This window comes from Schistocerca piceifrons, chromosome 1 (assembly GCF_021461385.2).
Source record: "Schistocerca piceifrons isolate TAMUIC-IGC-003096 chromosome 1, iqSchPice1.1, whole genome shotgun sequence".
NCBI lineage: Eukaryota > Metazoa > Arthropoda > Insecta > Orthoptera > Acrididae > Schistocerca > Schistocerca piceifrons.
Window position 1 is genome coordinate 1,188,282,022 of NC_060138.1, and position 16,905 is coordinate 1,188,298,926.

Sequence of the window (16,905 nt, forward strand, 5' to 3'; positions counted from 1 at the left end):
AAGAATGGCGCAGCGTCTATACGGATTTTTATGCGCAGCGCCGTTTAGCAGCCAACTGATGTCGTCGGTTATTTTGCCTCTTCCTCTCTTTAGGTTGCCCGGCTTTACTGCGGACAACTCGTCGTACTTCTCGCGAACAAAGACAAAATCGTATCGATTTCTGGGTTGTGCTTCTGTTTGGGTGCGTGACTCTCTCTCTCTCTCTCTCTCTCTCTCTCTCTCTTTCTCTCTCTCCTCCCTCCCCTCTCTCTCTCTCTGTCGGTGTGTGAGTGCGTGTGTGTATTTCTGGACGTAAAACTATCACTACGAGTTGAAACTTCTGGCAGATTAAAACTGTGTGCCGGACCGAGACTCGAAATCGGGACCTTTGCCTCTCACGGGCAAGTGCTCTACCATCTGAGCTACCCAAGCAGGCCTCACGCCCCGTCCTCACCGCTTTACTTCTGCCAGTACCTCGTCTCCTATCTTCCAAACTTTACAGAAGCTCTTGTGCGAACCTCGAAGAACTAGCACTCCTGAAAGAAAGGGTATTGCAGAGACATGGCTTAGGCACAGCCTGGGGGATGTTTCCAGAATGAGATTTTCGATCTGCAGTGGTGTGTGCGCTGATATGAAACTTCCTGACAGATTAAAACTGTGAGGTTTGAAAAGTAGTACACGAAGTACTGGCGGCCGTATGGCTGTGAAGACGGGGCGTGAGTCGTGCTTGGGTAGCTCAGATGGTAGAGCACTTGCCTGCGAAAGGCAAAGGGCCCGAGTTCCAGTCTCGGTCCGGCACACTGTTTTAATCTGCCAGGAAATTTCTCATCGGCGCACACTCCGCTGCAGAGTGAAAATCTCATACTACCACTAACAGGTTGGACAAATGGCTCTAAGCACTATGGGACTTAAAATCTGAGGTCAACAGTCCCCTAGACTTAGAAGTACTTATACCTAACTAACCTAAGTACGTCACACACATCCAAGCCCGAGGCAGGATTCAAACCTGCAACCGTCGCAGCAGCGCGGTTCCAGACTGAAGCGCCCAGAACGGTACGGCCACAACGGCCGGCTCACTAAGAGGTATCTGCCAAGACGATACATGATACATTATCTTATTACACTCCTGGAAATTGAAATAAGAACACCGTGAATTCATTGTCCCAGGAAGGGGAAACTTTATTGACACATTCCTGGGGTCAGATACATCACATGATCACACTGACAGAACCACAGGCACATAGACACAGGCAACAGAGCATGCACAATGTCGGCACTAGTACAGTGTATATCCACCTTTCGCAGCAATGCAGGCTGCTATTCTCCCATGGAGACGATCGTAGAGATGCTGGATGTAGTCCTGTGGAACGGCTTGCCATGCCATTTCCACCTGGCGCCTCAGTTGGACCAGCGTTCGTGCTGGACGTGCAGACCGCGTGAGACGACGCTTCATCCAGTCCCAAACATGCTCAATGGGGGACAGATCCGGAGATCTTGCTGGCCTTCTAGAGCACGTTGGGTGGCACGGGATACATGCGGACGTGCATTGTCCTGTTGGAACAGCAAGTTCCCTTGCCGGTCTAGGAATGGTAGAACGATGGGTTCGATGACGGTTTGGATGTACCGTGCACTATTCAGTGTCCCCTCGACGATCACCAGTGGTGTACGGCCAGTGTAGGAGATCGCTAGCCACACCATGATGCCGGGTGTTGGCCCTGTGTGCCTCGGTCGTATGCAGTCCTGATTGTGGCGCTCACCTGCACGGCGCCAAACACGCATACGACCATCATTGGCACCAAGGCAGAAGCGACTCTCATCGCTGAAGACGACACGTCTCCATTCGTCCCTCCATTCACGCCTGTCGCGACACCACTGGAGGCGGGCTGCACGATGTTGGGGCGTGAGCGGAAGACGGCCTAACGGTGTGCGGGACCGTAGCCCAGCTTCATGGAGACGGTTGCGAATGGTCCTCGCCGATACCCCAGGAGCAACAGTGTCCCTAATTTGCTGGGAAGTGGCGGTGCGGTCCCCTACGGCACTGCGTAGGATCCTACGGTCTTGGCGTGCATCCGTGCGTCGCTGCGGTCCGGTCCCAGGTCGACGTGCACGTGCACCTTCCGCCGACCACTGGCGACAACATCGATGTACTGTGGAGACCTCACGCCCCACGTGTTGAGCAATTCGGCGGTACGTCCACCCGGCCTCCCGCATGCCCACTATACGCCCTCGCTCAAAGTCCGTCAACTGCACATGCGGTTCACGTCCACGCTGTCGCGGCATGCTACCAGTGTTAAAGACTGCGATGGAGCTCCGTATGCCACGGCAAACTGGCTGACATTGACGGCGGCGGTGCACAAATGCTGCGCAGCTAGTGCCATTCGACGGCCAATACCGCGGTTCCTGGTGTGTCCGCTGTGCCGTGCGTGTGATCATTGCTTGTACAGCCCTCTCGCAGTGTCCGGAGCAAGTATGGTGGGTCTGACACACCGGTGTCAATGAGTTCTTTTTTCCATTTCCAGGAGTGTATTTTTAATCTGTGTGATCGTAATAGCCGGCCGGAGTGGCCGTGCGGTTCTACGCGCGACAGTCTGGAACCGAGCAACCGCTACGGTCGCAGGTTCGAATCCTGCCTCTTGCATGGATTTGTGTGATGTCCTTAGGTTAGTTAGGTTTAAGTAGTTCTAAGTTCTAGGCGACTGAGGACCTCACAAGTTCAGTCGCATAGTGCTCCGAGCCATTTGAACCATTTTTCGATTGTAATACCGTTATCTGATTAATACGTCGTAGGTCTATTCGGGAAGTAAAGTTCAGTCGGGTGCGAAATGCTCCGCAACTGATCTGTAGTTGCTCGAATGTCATTAACAAGTTCAGTAAGTTCAGTCACTGGATTGCTAAGATTAATTACCTCGGAGATTCTAACTCTACTCTTTCATCATAAAATAATATCTCGTCACAATTAACAAAATGTCCCAAGCTCTCATGCTGTGGCCGAATGGATTTCGCCATAAGACTCAACGTTTCATCCCTATCTGCGGAGGACATTTTCATGGGGAATCGTAGCTTAATTGAATGTCCGATTCACACATGGGCTGCCGGCCGGTGGTGGCCGAGCGGCTCTAGGCGCTTCAGTCTGGAACCGCGCGACCGCAACGGTCGCAGGTTCGAATCCTGCCTCGGGCATGGATGTGTGTGATGTCCTTAGGTTAGTTAGGTTTAAGTAGTTCTAAGTTCTACGGGACTGATGACCTGAGATGTTAAGCCCCATAGTGCTCAGATCCATTTGAACCACACATTCGCTCGCTGCTGACTGCAACAAGTATCCGCTTCCGCCCGCTTTTGAATATGCGAGCGCATTTGACCGTTATCGACTGCTGTCGTCCGCTGTTGCTATTACCTCATGGTGGAAGACTGGTACACGTCTTCTTCGGCACCGGAATCCAGATGTCATTCGCTTTCAACCGATCCTCCTTCTTACTGATATTCCGGGGGTTTTTCTCAATGTCTAGGCCTTTCTGTATAGCTTTATCTGTCATTCTTCCCTCGTCTGCAACAACCGTTGTGCTCTTTTAGTCATTGTCCGACCCACTACCACTTTTTCGAGAGTTTTCCTACTCGAATAGGAAAGCTCTCGATTTCATCGATGCTTGAGCATCGCTATGATTCCTACGCGGTGGTCTTAACGCTCTTTTCACCTAAGAGAACGGATAACCATTCATGAGCAATATATTCGTGAGATGTTTTAATGCTACTTCAGGACGCTCTGGTTCGCAGATCTTCCTTGCTGTATCCGCCAACAATTTCATGATGCCTCGCTTTGTTCTGAGTAGTGGTTCGAATCCCGGTTTAGGCAACGGTCTATGTGCGTGGGTTTTCGGGAAACCGTATGGCTAGTGACACCGAAGACCAGTCTCAATTACGAAACGAATATCTTGACAGAACAGCAAACGATAGGGCAGTCAACCCCTTTTCTGAAGAGGAGGTGGCTGCCCACATTAAAGCACTGAAGACAGGGAAATCCCCCGGCGGAGGTGGTGCAGTTCCTAGCGCCACAACTGGTAGTTCCACTTACACACCTATACAATGAATACCTTAGGAAAGTAACCAACGTAGTGATTATTAAAAAAAAAGGACCCAATAAGGATCCAGCTGAAGCTAAGTCCTACAGACCGTTATGCCTATTGGACATCTTTGGGAAGTTATTCGAAAAATTGCTAGCTGACAGACTGACTGCACACCCAGTGCTGTGCGGGATGAGCGGCAGGCAGTTCGGCCTCAGGCCGGGGCGGTCGGCAACCGACGCAATCGCCCTGGCGGCCGAGGTCTGCAGCTCTACCCCGTACAAGTACGTTGTTGGCATCATGGTTGACATCAGTGGCGCCTTTGACAACCTGTGGTGGCCTTCGCTCTTCTCCTGCCTGCGGGAAAAGGAGTGTCCAGGGTCGCTATATGGTTGCCTGAGGAGCTATTGTGAAGGGCGGGAGGTCTGGCTATCATCCCCTAGCGGTAAAGTTGGAAAAACCTTAACTAAGGAATGTTCCCAGGTTTCCGTCCTAGGTTCCCTGTTCTGGGATATCCACATAGAACCAATTTTAGACAGTTTGCAACAGAGTGAAGAGGTGCTAGAGGTGATATCCTACGCAGATCCCTTCCTTCTGCTTGTCGGCGGCCGGAGCCGCGAAGACATAGAACCAAAAATAGGAAGAGCAATGGCAAAATTGCAACTATGGTGTACTAATACTAAAATATCAATTTCACCAACTAAATCAACATACCTATCGCTGAAAGGACAGCTATTAAGAAACCCTACAGTGAGAATTGGAGGCTCACCAGTTGTCAGACGACAAGAGACTCGCTACTTGGGTGTCATTATCGACGAAAGGTGGAACTTCGGAAGGCACACTGAGTTTGTAACCCAAAGAGCACTACAAGTACTCAACAACCTCATCTCCATAGGACACAAAAGATTTCACCTTCCACCAGACGTAATAAAGTTGTATCATAACAGAATATTAACTTCAATAGTGGGTTACGGATCGGGAGTCTCGGCGCACAGGCTCACAAGGCTGGTGCCTGCCATGACTGTGAGGAGAGTACAAAGTAACATGCTGTTAAGATCTGTGGGGGCTTACAGAACATCCCCAGGAAGTGCCCTATTAGTGATAATGGGGCTCTGTTCTCTAGATATTAAAATAGGGGAACAAGCAGCATGGTACTGGGTTAATAAAGATAACGACACGAAAAAGGAGAACATACTGGGAACTTTGGCTAGGGACAAGGGAAAAATACGAAGAAGGGGTGAGGACTTATGGCAGGAATCTTGGGAAATGGATGAATCTGGCAGAAGAACCTTCGGACTCTTGCCAAATGTTAAAGAGAGATTAGGCATGAGGTATTTCGAACCAACCCGGAGTCTAATACATTTTCTCACTGGTCATGGGCCCTACCCGAAATATCTATGTCGCTTTGGGAAAAGGGCTACACCTGAGTGTGAGAGTGACGCTTTGGAGGGTACTCCCGACCATGTGGTTTACGAGTGCCCCCTTTTCGATGATGTAGCAGCTACATTAAGACAACAACTTCCAAACGACAACACATACGACTTATTAAGACACGAAGAGACTTTCGAAACTCTGAACAACTTAGTAAATGAGGTATCACGAAAAGTTCTGACTGCATACCTGAGGGATTTTCGGGTCTAGAACCAACCAATGAACGTGTCCTAGTACCCTAATCCTGTACCGCCTGTGCGTGGACAGGTCGACTTTTAGTTGGAATCCGCCACGTGCAGGACTAGGGGGACTGGGGTACACCTATTCTCGATTAAGACAGCACCGGATCTGACGTAGGTTAGTTAGTAGTTAGTAGCATTAGAAGCAGATACTACATTAGGAACCTGCAGCGACAAGCAATTTTGGCCTACCCAGTGTCAGGGGCCCGCTTTTCGGGATTAGCGCGATGAGCAAGGCCTTGAAGTAGGTTTATATCTAGGCTGACACATCTGTAACGCTGCAGGCAGTTAGAAATTAACGAGTAGGTAGGAAAACTAACAGCTAGGTAGTAGTGTATAGACTAACAATCGTAATCTGCCTATTAACATGTACTGTGTCACACTGTCTGTAGCTCACAAATTAATTGTGACAATGTAATAACTGTAATAGCTCCTAATACATACAATATTGTATTAACATTAGGACCCACTAATCATTAAGGTGATGGGTTTAATTTGTATAAAATTATTGTCGTTATTGAAATAAAGATTTAAAAAAAAACCGTATGGCCCAAGCTACCGTATTCTATCTTGAAAACTAGCACATTTTAACCCTTTACCTGAATTCTCCTCCATGTTACACTGAATCTTCGGATAGATCTCGTTGAGAGGTTTGTGGAAACGACATAGTTCCTCCCTGCCATGCCACCACAAAAACAAACAAGTCATCCACGTAACGGAACAATATAGTCGGTTTGTTTTTCGTAGTTTCCAGTGCTTGCTCCTCGAATTTTTTCATAAATGACTTCGCTTAACTGTGCTTAAGGGGTTCCCCACAGCGACATCATCCGTCTGATCAGATAACTCATTGTTCCATTTGAAATACGTGGTTGTGAGGCACTATTCATACAGTTCTGCAACATCGGGAGGAAAAATCCGATTCAGGGGGTTGCAACACTCCTTTTAGTGAACAATAGAGAAGAGCGGTACCACATTAAAAATAACTAATATCTCCTTTGGGTTTACCATTATACTGCTTAATTTACTGATAAAATACGCCAAATTCTTGATACACGAATCGGCCCGCAAACGGTCGTAATAATGTTGTCAAGAAATTGGCAGTCGAATAGCGGCGAGCCAATAGCATTCAATACAGGCCCTAGACAAACTTGTTCTTTGTGCACCTTCGGCAATCGATAGAGCATCGGTAGTAGCGCAGCTGAATTGAACAGACTTATCGGAATACTCTCTTCGGTAAAGGTCTTCTTTATCAACCACGTAATAGTTCTAAGAACTTTGTCAGTGGGGTCTTAACTCAGTTTCCTGTATGTCTGCGGACCTAATAAGTCTTCAATCTTTCTATTATATCAGGTCACATTCAAAATAACCTTTGCATTTCGCTTGTCAGCGGGTAGAATGATAACACTATCGGACGATGCGTTTTATGCCTTCCTCTCACACCATTTAAATTGCTTTTTGGAGGCTTTGCGTGAGACAATATTCTTCAAGCATCTATATGGATTTCTTCAGCTGTAACCGTCTTCAAACAACGAATGCCTGCTTTTACAATGGCTGTTATTTCTTTCGTGGGCCCAGTTCGCAGGCTAATGACGAAATATCCACCCTTGGACATCACAGATCTCTCACCGTCAGATAAAGAATGTCCGTACAAAACTGATAACCGTACAGCAAGCATGTAAATGGTGGATATTCTGAGTAGGTTGCAAATTATCAAATATCTTCTTCTGATCGCTAGACATTAATAACATACGCTTCCTATTCCAGTCACCACTACAAAGTTTACTACTGATCATTATATGGAGAGACATTAACATACTGTCTGTGCTTGCCAGGTCTGGGCGGGTCTGTTGAATCCATTATCGTGATAAAGTATCTTCCGTCTGTTTGAAAATACGTGGCGCCTTCGCAGAGTTGCGTAGTCGCTTAGTCCTCACAAACTTCGGAATAACACTGGCGACTCTGCAACGAAACAGAAATGTGAGGGAAAACAAGATCTGCACTCTCTTCTTATGGAGACCTTCCATGCAGGCGCGTTTCTTGGCATCTCCTCCCCGTAGAGGCGTCTAATTGTAAAATGTAAACTTTCACGGCAGGAAAGGTCACAATATATGAAATGTTCGGTGCTGTTATTCACTCAGTCTTAGTAGCAGTCTTCAGTCTTAGTCAGCCTTCGACAGTTCGCTTGTGAATTAATAATTTGAGCGTGTGCAGTGAGAGGACATACCACCATCACGCTTTAAGCCGAACCTGAATACCGAAAAAAAGTTAAGAACAGATAGTCGGAGATTTTGAAAGCAATGGGTCTGTTAAATCTGCTACACCAATTCTTACAGCCTCTAACCTACTTCATCACTAATCTGTATCGTCGACTGTATACATTATTTGTGGCCCTCTGTATGAGAAGCACATTTTACACTACTTACCATCTATCAGATAAGTTTTATGTTGTAATTACGGGAAGGCAGAAAGATAATACAATCTCACTTAACAGTCATTCCATGTAACCTAGACATTCTCTCCATCACAGTAACATTGACACACCACAATCAGCGACATCTCAGTAGGTGACGCTATGAGACACTCGCAACATGTCAAGTGGTGTCCTCAAACTTGAAGAACGCCAGTGTGGTCACGCTTTGTCGTCTGGTACACCGTCAGCGCTGTTAACTACCCTTTTCCCTCCACTTGTTCCACATACGCCTCACTGTCCAAGCAGCGTGCCCTGTACGAACCGTAGTGTCACGGCACGACGGACCTGCCCCGCGGAGACGAATCATTCTGTCGCTTTTGAACGCACTCGTGCGCCGATATTCCACCCTGTGACGTCGGCGAGTCATAATCGCTCTTGGGTACACGCTTTCACTTCGTACGATGGCTCCGCACCAACTGAGCGTTGTGTTAACACTAACCTGTCTGGTCACACAAAGAGGGAGCTGTTGGGGCTACGTAAACGCCATATCTCCGCCATTTAAATCACTTACTATGGTTGCACTGTTCCACAGTCCTCTTATCGAGGCGTTTTGCAGGCTACTGTTTCTGAGATTTTCGCATTTTGCAAACTGTAGCATAGTTGGTGAATGGATTTACGTGTCGATGTCTTTAATGATTTGTTCGTCTGTAAGATCTCCTTTGAGCTGATTCTGTTATTTTGGTTTCGATGCTGTCTCACATAATATCTTTTATAGCTTTCACTTCAGGTGACACAATACTTTCTGTCTCTGAATGTTGGCACTAGCTATTTCTGCGTGGTTGAAGCCGACTTGCTTCTTGACACTCAAGCACATGCTAGTCGTCAGTGAAGGTAGTTACATATATAAAAAGAGCTATACGTCCATCGGATCTCTGCAGTCAGAAAACGTAATGACTATATTGATGCGGTCCACCACGATTTCCTCTCCTCTCCCACCCCTTTCATTTCGGAGTAGGACTTTCAACCAATGACCTCAATATTTGCTGCATACATTCCTGTCTCTGTCTTCTTGTACAGCTTTTACTCTCTGCAGCACGTTTTAGTACCATGAAGTTTATTGCCTGTTCTCTTAACAGGTATCTCCTCTCTTTGTTAGTGCCCTCCATATATTCCTTTCGTTGCCGATTCTGCGGGGAAACCCCTCATTCCATGCCACATCAGTCCAACTAATTCCGAAAATTCTTCTGTAGCACCATATCGCAAATGCTTTGATTCTCTTCTGTTCCAGTTTCCCAAAGTCCTTGTTTCACTGCCGTACAATTCTGTCGTTGAGACGTACTTTCTCGGAAATTTCTGTCTCTGACGAAGAGCTATGTGTGATACTAGCAAATTTTCCTGGGTAGGAATGCCGTATTTGACAGTGCTAGTCTGCTTGTTATGTCCTCCTTCCTCCGTCCTAAATGGACTGTTTTGTTGCCTAAGTTGTGAATTACTTAACTCCATCTACTTCGTGATCACCAATTCTCATTTCTGTTGCTTCTCATTACTTTCGCCGTTCCTCGGTTTACCCTCAATTCATGTTGTGTACTCAAAAGACTCTTCATTCCATTCACAGCTCCTGTAATTCTTAAGTTGGCTGAGGACAGCAATGTCGTCAGCGAATATTATCATTGTATGTAAATAGGCTGTTTAGGTTTTTATGTTGCTAATGTCACGCAGCGCTCTGTATGAAAATCACTGACTGTGCTGTGTGCAATCTGTGGCTGGTTTGCATTGTTTGAATGTTTGCTATGGTAGTGTTGGGCAGTTGGATGTGAACAGCGCATAGCGTTGTGCAGTTGGAGGTGAGCCGCCAGCAGTGGTGGATGTGGAGAGAGATGGTAGAATTTTGAGAGCGGACGATCTGGACGTGTGTCCGTCAGAAAAAACGAAATTTGTAAAGATGGATGTCATATGATGACTTTTGAAGATTATTAAGGTAAATACTTGTTTGTTGTCTACCAAAATCTTTCGTTTGCTAACTATTCCTATCAATAGTTAGTGCCTTCAGTTGTCAGGATCTTTTATTTAGCTGGCAGTATTGGCGCACGCCGTGTTGCAGTAGTTCGAGTAACGAAGATTTTTGTGAAGTAAGTGCTTCATGACAGGTATCGGTTACTATTAGTCAGGGCCATTCTTTTGTAGGGATTTTAGAAAGTCAGATTGCGTTGCGCTAAAAATTTTGTATGTCAGTTTAGTCATGATCAGAATAAGTAACGAGAGAAATGTCTAAGTACGTTCAGTTTTGCTCAGCTGTTTGAAAAAACAATTGACGTGGAAGTTTACCAGCACAGGTGATGTTTCAATTCCATTTACAGTTCCTGTAATTCTTCTTCAAATTGGCTGAGGACAGCAATGTCGTCAGCGAATATTATCATTGTCATCCTTTCATTTTGAACTGTAATTTCAGTTTTGTCAGGCCCTCGGTAGCTGACTGGTCAGCGCGACTGAATGTCAGTCCTAAGGGCCCGGGTTCGATTCCCTGCTGCGTCGGAGGTTTTCTCCGCTCAGGAACTGGATGTTGTGTTGTCCTAATCATCATCGTTTCATCCCCATCCAAGCGAAAGTCGCCGAAGTGGCGTCAAATCGAAAGACTTGCACCCGGCGAACGATGTACCCGACGGGAGGCCCTAATCACACGACATTTACATTTTTATTTCAATCTTGCACCTTTATTTTATTTCCGCCATTGCTTCTTCGATGTACAGACTGAACGGTACTAGTGAAAAGCTAAACCCCTGTCTTACACTCTTTTTAATCCGAGCACTTCGTTCTTGGCCTTGGGATCTACTACCGGCGTAATTGCCAACGCTTCTTACGGAGGCACCGGTCGTGTTATCTGCTGAGCCCACCTGGCTGGTTAGGGGTGGATCCCGCGACTCCCTGTAGAGCTCTGTTGTATACCGTGGCTGATTACTTCAAAGCTAGGCCTACCGATGTGTGAATACGAAACTGGCTCATCCATTATGACGACAGAACGGAAATTTGTGTCGTGCACAGACGTGGGGCCTTCCTTCCCGGAAGTCGCCACCCATTTAGAGGCCACTAATGATTGGTATCTGCTCCGCATGAGAATGCCGTTCCAGCCACTAGCGCTGTCGGAGGGCGGAGGAGCAACGTTTCCCGCGTTGTGTAATTATGATACGTCGCGTCGAGCCAGAGCAGGGCGTAACGAGCCGAGAGCGCCGCGGGCTTTGGCGGGGCTCGTTCCGCTGGGCGCACCTCCCGCGGTAAGCCGGGCCGCCGCCGGCCAGTTTGTATTCAGCGGCCGCGACGTGTCGCCTGGCGCTAATGGCGGACGCACAGTGGCTCACGCTAAGCCCCGCAACGACCGCACTTAAAAGGCGACGGCGCGGCGCACCCAATTCCTTTTTTCCTCTCCACTGACACGGCGCGTCTTTTTGTCAAGGACGTGCGACGGTGTAACGGTTCGCTCTCTGCTTTTACCACGGAAAGAGAGAAGAGAGAAAGAAAAAGAGAAAAGGTGGAAGAACGTAGTAAAGGGAAGGTAGGGAAAAGTCGGCAGGACGCGAGGGGATTTCCTTTTTTTTTTTCGCATACGATCATTACTGATACAACAGCACTCATTCATTTACACATCTACCGAGGATATCTCGTTCGGTGCTCTCCGACTGCTGTCGTCACATACTGAATTTGGAGCGTTCGTTTTTCCTCTTGCAGCGTCGGAATGAGGTTGAATGCGGCTCCGGCGGGAGGTTGTGCAGATGTAGAACTCAGTATTTTTATTACCTCTTTATTTACCGTCTAAGGACAAATTTAAAGGGGTGGAAAACAAAATAGATTTGTACAGGGCTTGAACAACACACAACATCTTCCTGAAATGATAAAAGTAAGTAGTACAATACAGTTCAGTCCGGCTCCATAAGAGAGACATAACAATTTACAGCATACCGCAGTCGGCTTCCAATATTTATGACAACAGTAACTTATTACACCAGAAAATAATCACTGATTTATAACAGACAACTAGATAAAGTCGTTACTAGCTACTACATCCCTGGCTACTATTAACTACCCTCAATTACCAAGACTATCTACCAATATACCACGAGGTTATAATTGAAATGACGTGTGTTCCAAGTGATGCACTGCGGGCTACATAGATCGCAGGCAGCTGAAATATCGTAGGTGTGTTCTTCAGTTGGTGCGTTTGCTGAGTACCCTTAAAAAAATAATATCTCCTCTCTCTGCCACCAAGTGAAAATGTGGCACTGCAATCAGTCAGAATATGGTGTGGATGCAGAAAAAGGGGAAGAACGATCAAACCTGAGACAATAAAGGTTCTGGCATGTTTATTAGGATATGTTCACAAGTTACATGTGTTCTATGTGGTCTTCTGATTGAGAAACATGCAGCATCCGTTACATGGTATGGTCGATAGTTGATCATAGCGTATTCTTCAGATCAAGAAAAACCCCTATACATTCCTGACAGATACGATCTTTCAAGTATACCCACAATCATAGGGCACATTATTTTAGGTCTGGAGGTATGAAAGGTCACATATCTTGATATTCCCTAGAAAGGATGCTGTCGTTATGGAAGGTGTATCGAAGCCAATTTTTCAGCTAGAAAGCAACATCTGGTGTCGCCCCATCTGCATGAAAATAGTGGTGTGGACACAGCTGCGTTCTTTCAAAGCTGGAATCACAAGTTGCGCAAAGAGATCAGATGGCTGGTTGAAATGACTCTGAGAACTATGGGACTTAACTGCTGAGATCATCAGTTCCCTAGAACGTGGAACTAGTTAAACCTAACTAACCTGAGGACATCACACACATCCATGCCCGAGGCAGGATTCGAACCTGCGACCGTAGCGGTCACGCGGTTCCGGACTGTAGCGCCTAGAACCGCTCAGCCACTTTGGTCGGCTGCAAAGAGATCCTTGTAGTGCACAGATGTCACTGTAAATTTAACAAGTCCGCGGAGTGTCACCTGCTAGAAGGTAACCGGACCGAGAATGAAGAAGCTTGTGAGTCCACACCATTCAGTCACATAAATTGAGTACAGTGGATGTTCGTGCACAATATGAACTCCAGTTCTGCGTATTCACGGCATCGTTCAGAGTAAAATGTGATTCGGTCATCCAAAGAATAATCTCTGACCATATTTTATCCAATTCCATTCATGCTAAAAAATGAATGGCAAAACTGCGGCATTATAGCCTATTTTGGGGCTTCATTTGATGCACATTCTAAATCTTGTATGGATACCAGTATAAAGTGCGCAGCAAAATCTTTTCAATTGCTGACCACGCGAGGGGCAATACTCCCGAGATACAGTTCGAGCACCGGCTGCAGAATTGAATCATGTGCTGCACAGTAGACTGTAATAAGTGCCATTCAAATGGGTCACCTCCCTCTGCCTGCTGCATCACTTAATTCACTGTTTCTTCACATTTCTTGATCATATTCTTTAGCCCATTCATTGACTTGGGTCCTCTTCACAGCTGTTTCTGTCGGCGACATTCCCGCAATGGAGCGCTGATATTGGTACCTTTCTGATAAAACAACTTTGCCAGGACTACAAGGTTTGTCATCTAAGCAGCCATTGCGTTTTGCACGGGTAACTACTACCCTTTACATCATCAGTCACTTCACAAAAGAAAAAAAAAAAAAACGCGTCGCCAAGCGAAAAGCAACATATTAATGTGAAAACAGGAAACAGGGTGTACTTCTGTCGTAATATCGGCAGTTGTCGACGACGTCACCTGGCTGTGTTTCCGTAAATTATTTGAAAATTGTATACGCTGGAAGAAACTGAGGTTTCACATTTCACATTACGCTAACTTACTGAGCTGTATTTCACCTGATGGCAGAAAGTGGAACTATTACTGTTTACAGTCTACTCCGCAAGCGCACCGATTAATGAATATACCTACAAAGTTTCAGTGTCCTGTGATGTCCGCAACCATCACTGTAGGACTGGGAACGCTTGTCACTTTACCTATAACGACCCAGTACTTACTTCTAAGTGATCACTACACCAATTACAGTTACAAAGAATTCATTGGTATGAGATAATACACAGAAATTCACAGTACACAAGAGTGAACCATACGTTCAATAACAAGATACGTACTGAATATAAACCATCAAGTGCAGAACAGATCCACAGTTGTAACAAGATTTTACATTTTATTTAACCTTTGCGCAATCAGACACGCTGGTATGAAATAGGTTGGTTTAAGACGCAATATTCACCCTAGCGTACGTCTCGTACAAAGAAACAATATTGACTAAGTTGAACGGCAGGTGCAGCAGCCACAACAAACCATAACTCGACGCTTACAACTGCCAAGTAGAACTGGCTATAGCTGATGTCAATTACCGCACTTTTTCGTATAAACCTGTGACTCACCTTGAAGACGAGGCCACCAAGATATCAGCATTAACTCAAAATTATTCTGACTATGCTTCTTGCAGTCTGCTGAAACCATTCCTCTTCTTCCAACAATGACAGGTTTACGCCGGCCGCTGTAGCCGAGCGGTTCTAGGCGCTTCCGTCTCGAACCGCGCTGCTGCTGCGGTCGCAGTTTCGAATCCTGCCTCAGGCATGGATGTGTTAGTTAGCCGGCACGGTAGCTCAGCGTGTTCGGTCAGAGGGTAAGGTGCTCTCTGTAATAAAAAAACTGAGTTAACAGATCAACAACGAACTAAAATGGATGTCTTACGACGTCCGCCCCGAGCAGATGCAGCGACCTAAAGCAAAAAAAAAAAAAAAGAAAAAAAAGAGCAGTTCTAGGCGCTTCCAAAAAAAAAAAAAAAAGCAGTTGTAGGGGCTTCCGTCTCGAACCGCGCTGCTGCTCCGGTCGCAGGTTTGAATCCTGCCTCAGGCATGGATGTGTTAGTTACGTTCAAATAGTTCTAAGTCAGTGACTAGTGAGTTCACATGTTAAGTCCCATAGTGCTTAGAGCAATTTTTTGTCAGGGTTACGATCATGGAAAACAATACCCACGCCAACAAGTTGTTGTCCACACGTGGGCGGCGACCATGCTGACCGTGTCTGTCCAACGCCGATGCGCACTTCAACTCGGTGAGGGTCTTAGACTTGTCTTAACGCAGAAATGCTTTACTCGGTATCTTCTCGGCAACTCCCCGACATTCGCTATCCACTATCCAAGCTCCGCTTCTGCAGCCACCCTCTGGCTGCTCCAGGGCCACACGCCCGAGAACAAGATCGCTGGAGTTAGATGCGGTGCCGTTCCATGCGTCACACCCTATTTTCCGCTATGTTCCTTTATGTAGGATGCTACAGACACAGATTCCGTTACGTCCGTCGTCACGATTATCTCCAGAAATGAGGGGACATTAATAGTCAAAATCCAATGTTTGCTTCATTCTCACACAGAAGAAGCTATCAACCTGGCGAACCTGAACACCACCGACAAAATTTCGGAGGTTGTTGAGGCACTATTTCATAATATTTCGGTATGTGGTACCCGTGAGCTCTGGTGGCTCGTTTCAGAGGTTATAAAAAAATTTTTTATTCATTCCGTTTCCACTCCAAGACCACGAACGAATTGTTCGGATTAAAAAGGGTTTTAAAGACGGAAAGTAGTCTTTCGCCCCTACTGTTCAAAAAATACATCGTAGAAGCAATGAGGGAAACGAAGGAAATGGTCAAGAGTGGGATCAAAATTCTGGGTGAAATTTATTGATGATAAGATTTTCTGACGACATTGTTGTCCTCAGTAAAAGTAAAGAGGAACTGCAGTATGTGTTGAATGGAATGAATACTCTAACGAATGCAGAATATGGATTGAGAGTAAACCGAAGAAAGGCCGAGGTAATGAAAGATGCGGAAATGAAAACAGCGAGAAACTTAGCGCTAGAATTGGGAATCAGGAAGTAGTCGAAGGTAAGGAGTTCTGCTACCTAGGCAACAAAGCAATCATGGCGGACGGATCAAGTAGTACATAAAAAGCAGACTAGCACTGCCGGAAAAAGCGTTCCTGACCAAGAACAATATGTTACTATCAAACGTATGTATTAAATTGGCCTAACCTTAACTAACTTAACTTAAACCAACCTTCGTTTGGAGCATAGCATTTTGTGGTAGTAACACTGACATGAAGAGCGGACAGGGCGAGAAGACATCTGTTAAGCCTCAGTGGATAGCTTCCATGGCACTAGATGCAATCGTACAGGGTAAAAACTGTAGAAGAAAACGGAGATTGGAATACAACCAACAAAAAATTGATATTACCTTTTGCCTGTGAAAATAACTTCTCAACAGTGAACAAGTCTATAGTAGGCAATCACCAAAATGTACAGCCCAGAAACAAAGCAGTGCAAGTTTATGCAAAAGCTCTGTGATATGGTTTCACTCCCTGCGAGAACAGCTCAGCACAACGTCGTCATCCCACTGTTCCACTGCCTTCAGTGTATTCATGCAAGAGATGCCTACTGCTAACACTTCATCAGTAAAGCTGTAGGTATTGTTATATTTCACTGTGAACGACTCTGGCGCAATTGTTAGATCGGTTATTGCTGCTACAATGGCAAATTATCAAGATTTAAGTGAGTTTGAATGTGGTGTTATAGTCGGAACACAGGCATTGGGACAGAATCTCCGATAAAGCGATGAAGTGCGGATTCTCCCGTACAACCATTTCACGAGTGTAACGTGAATATCAGGAATCCTGTGAAACACCAACTCTCGACAGCGCTGCGGCCGGAAAAAGATCCTGCAAGAATGTGACCAACGATGATTGAAGAGAATTGT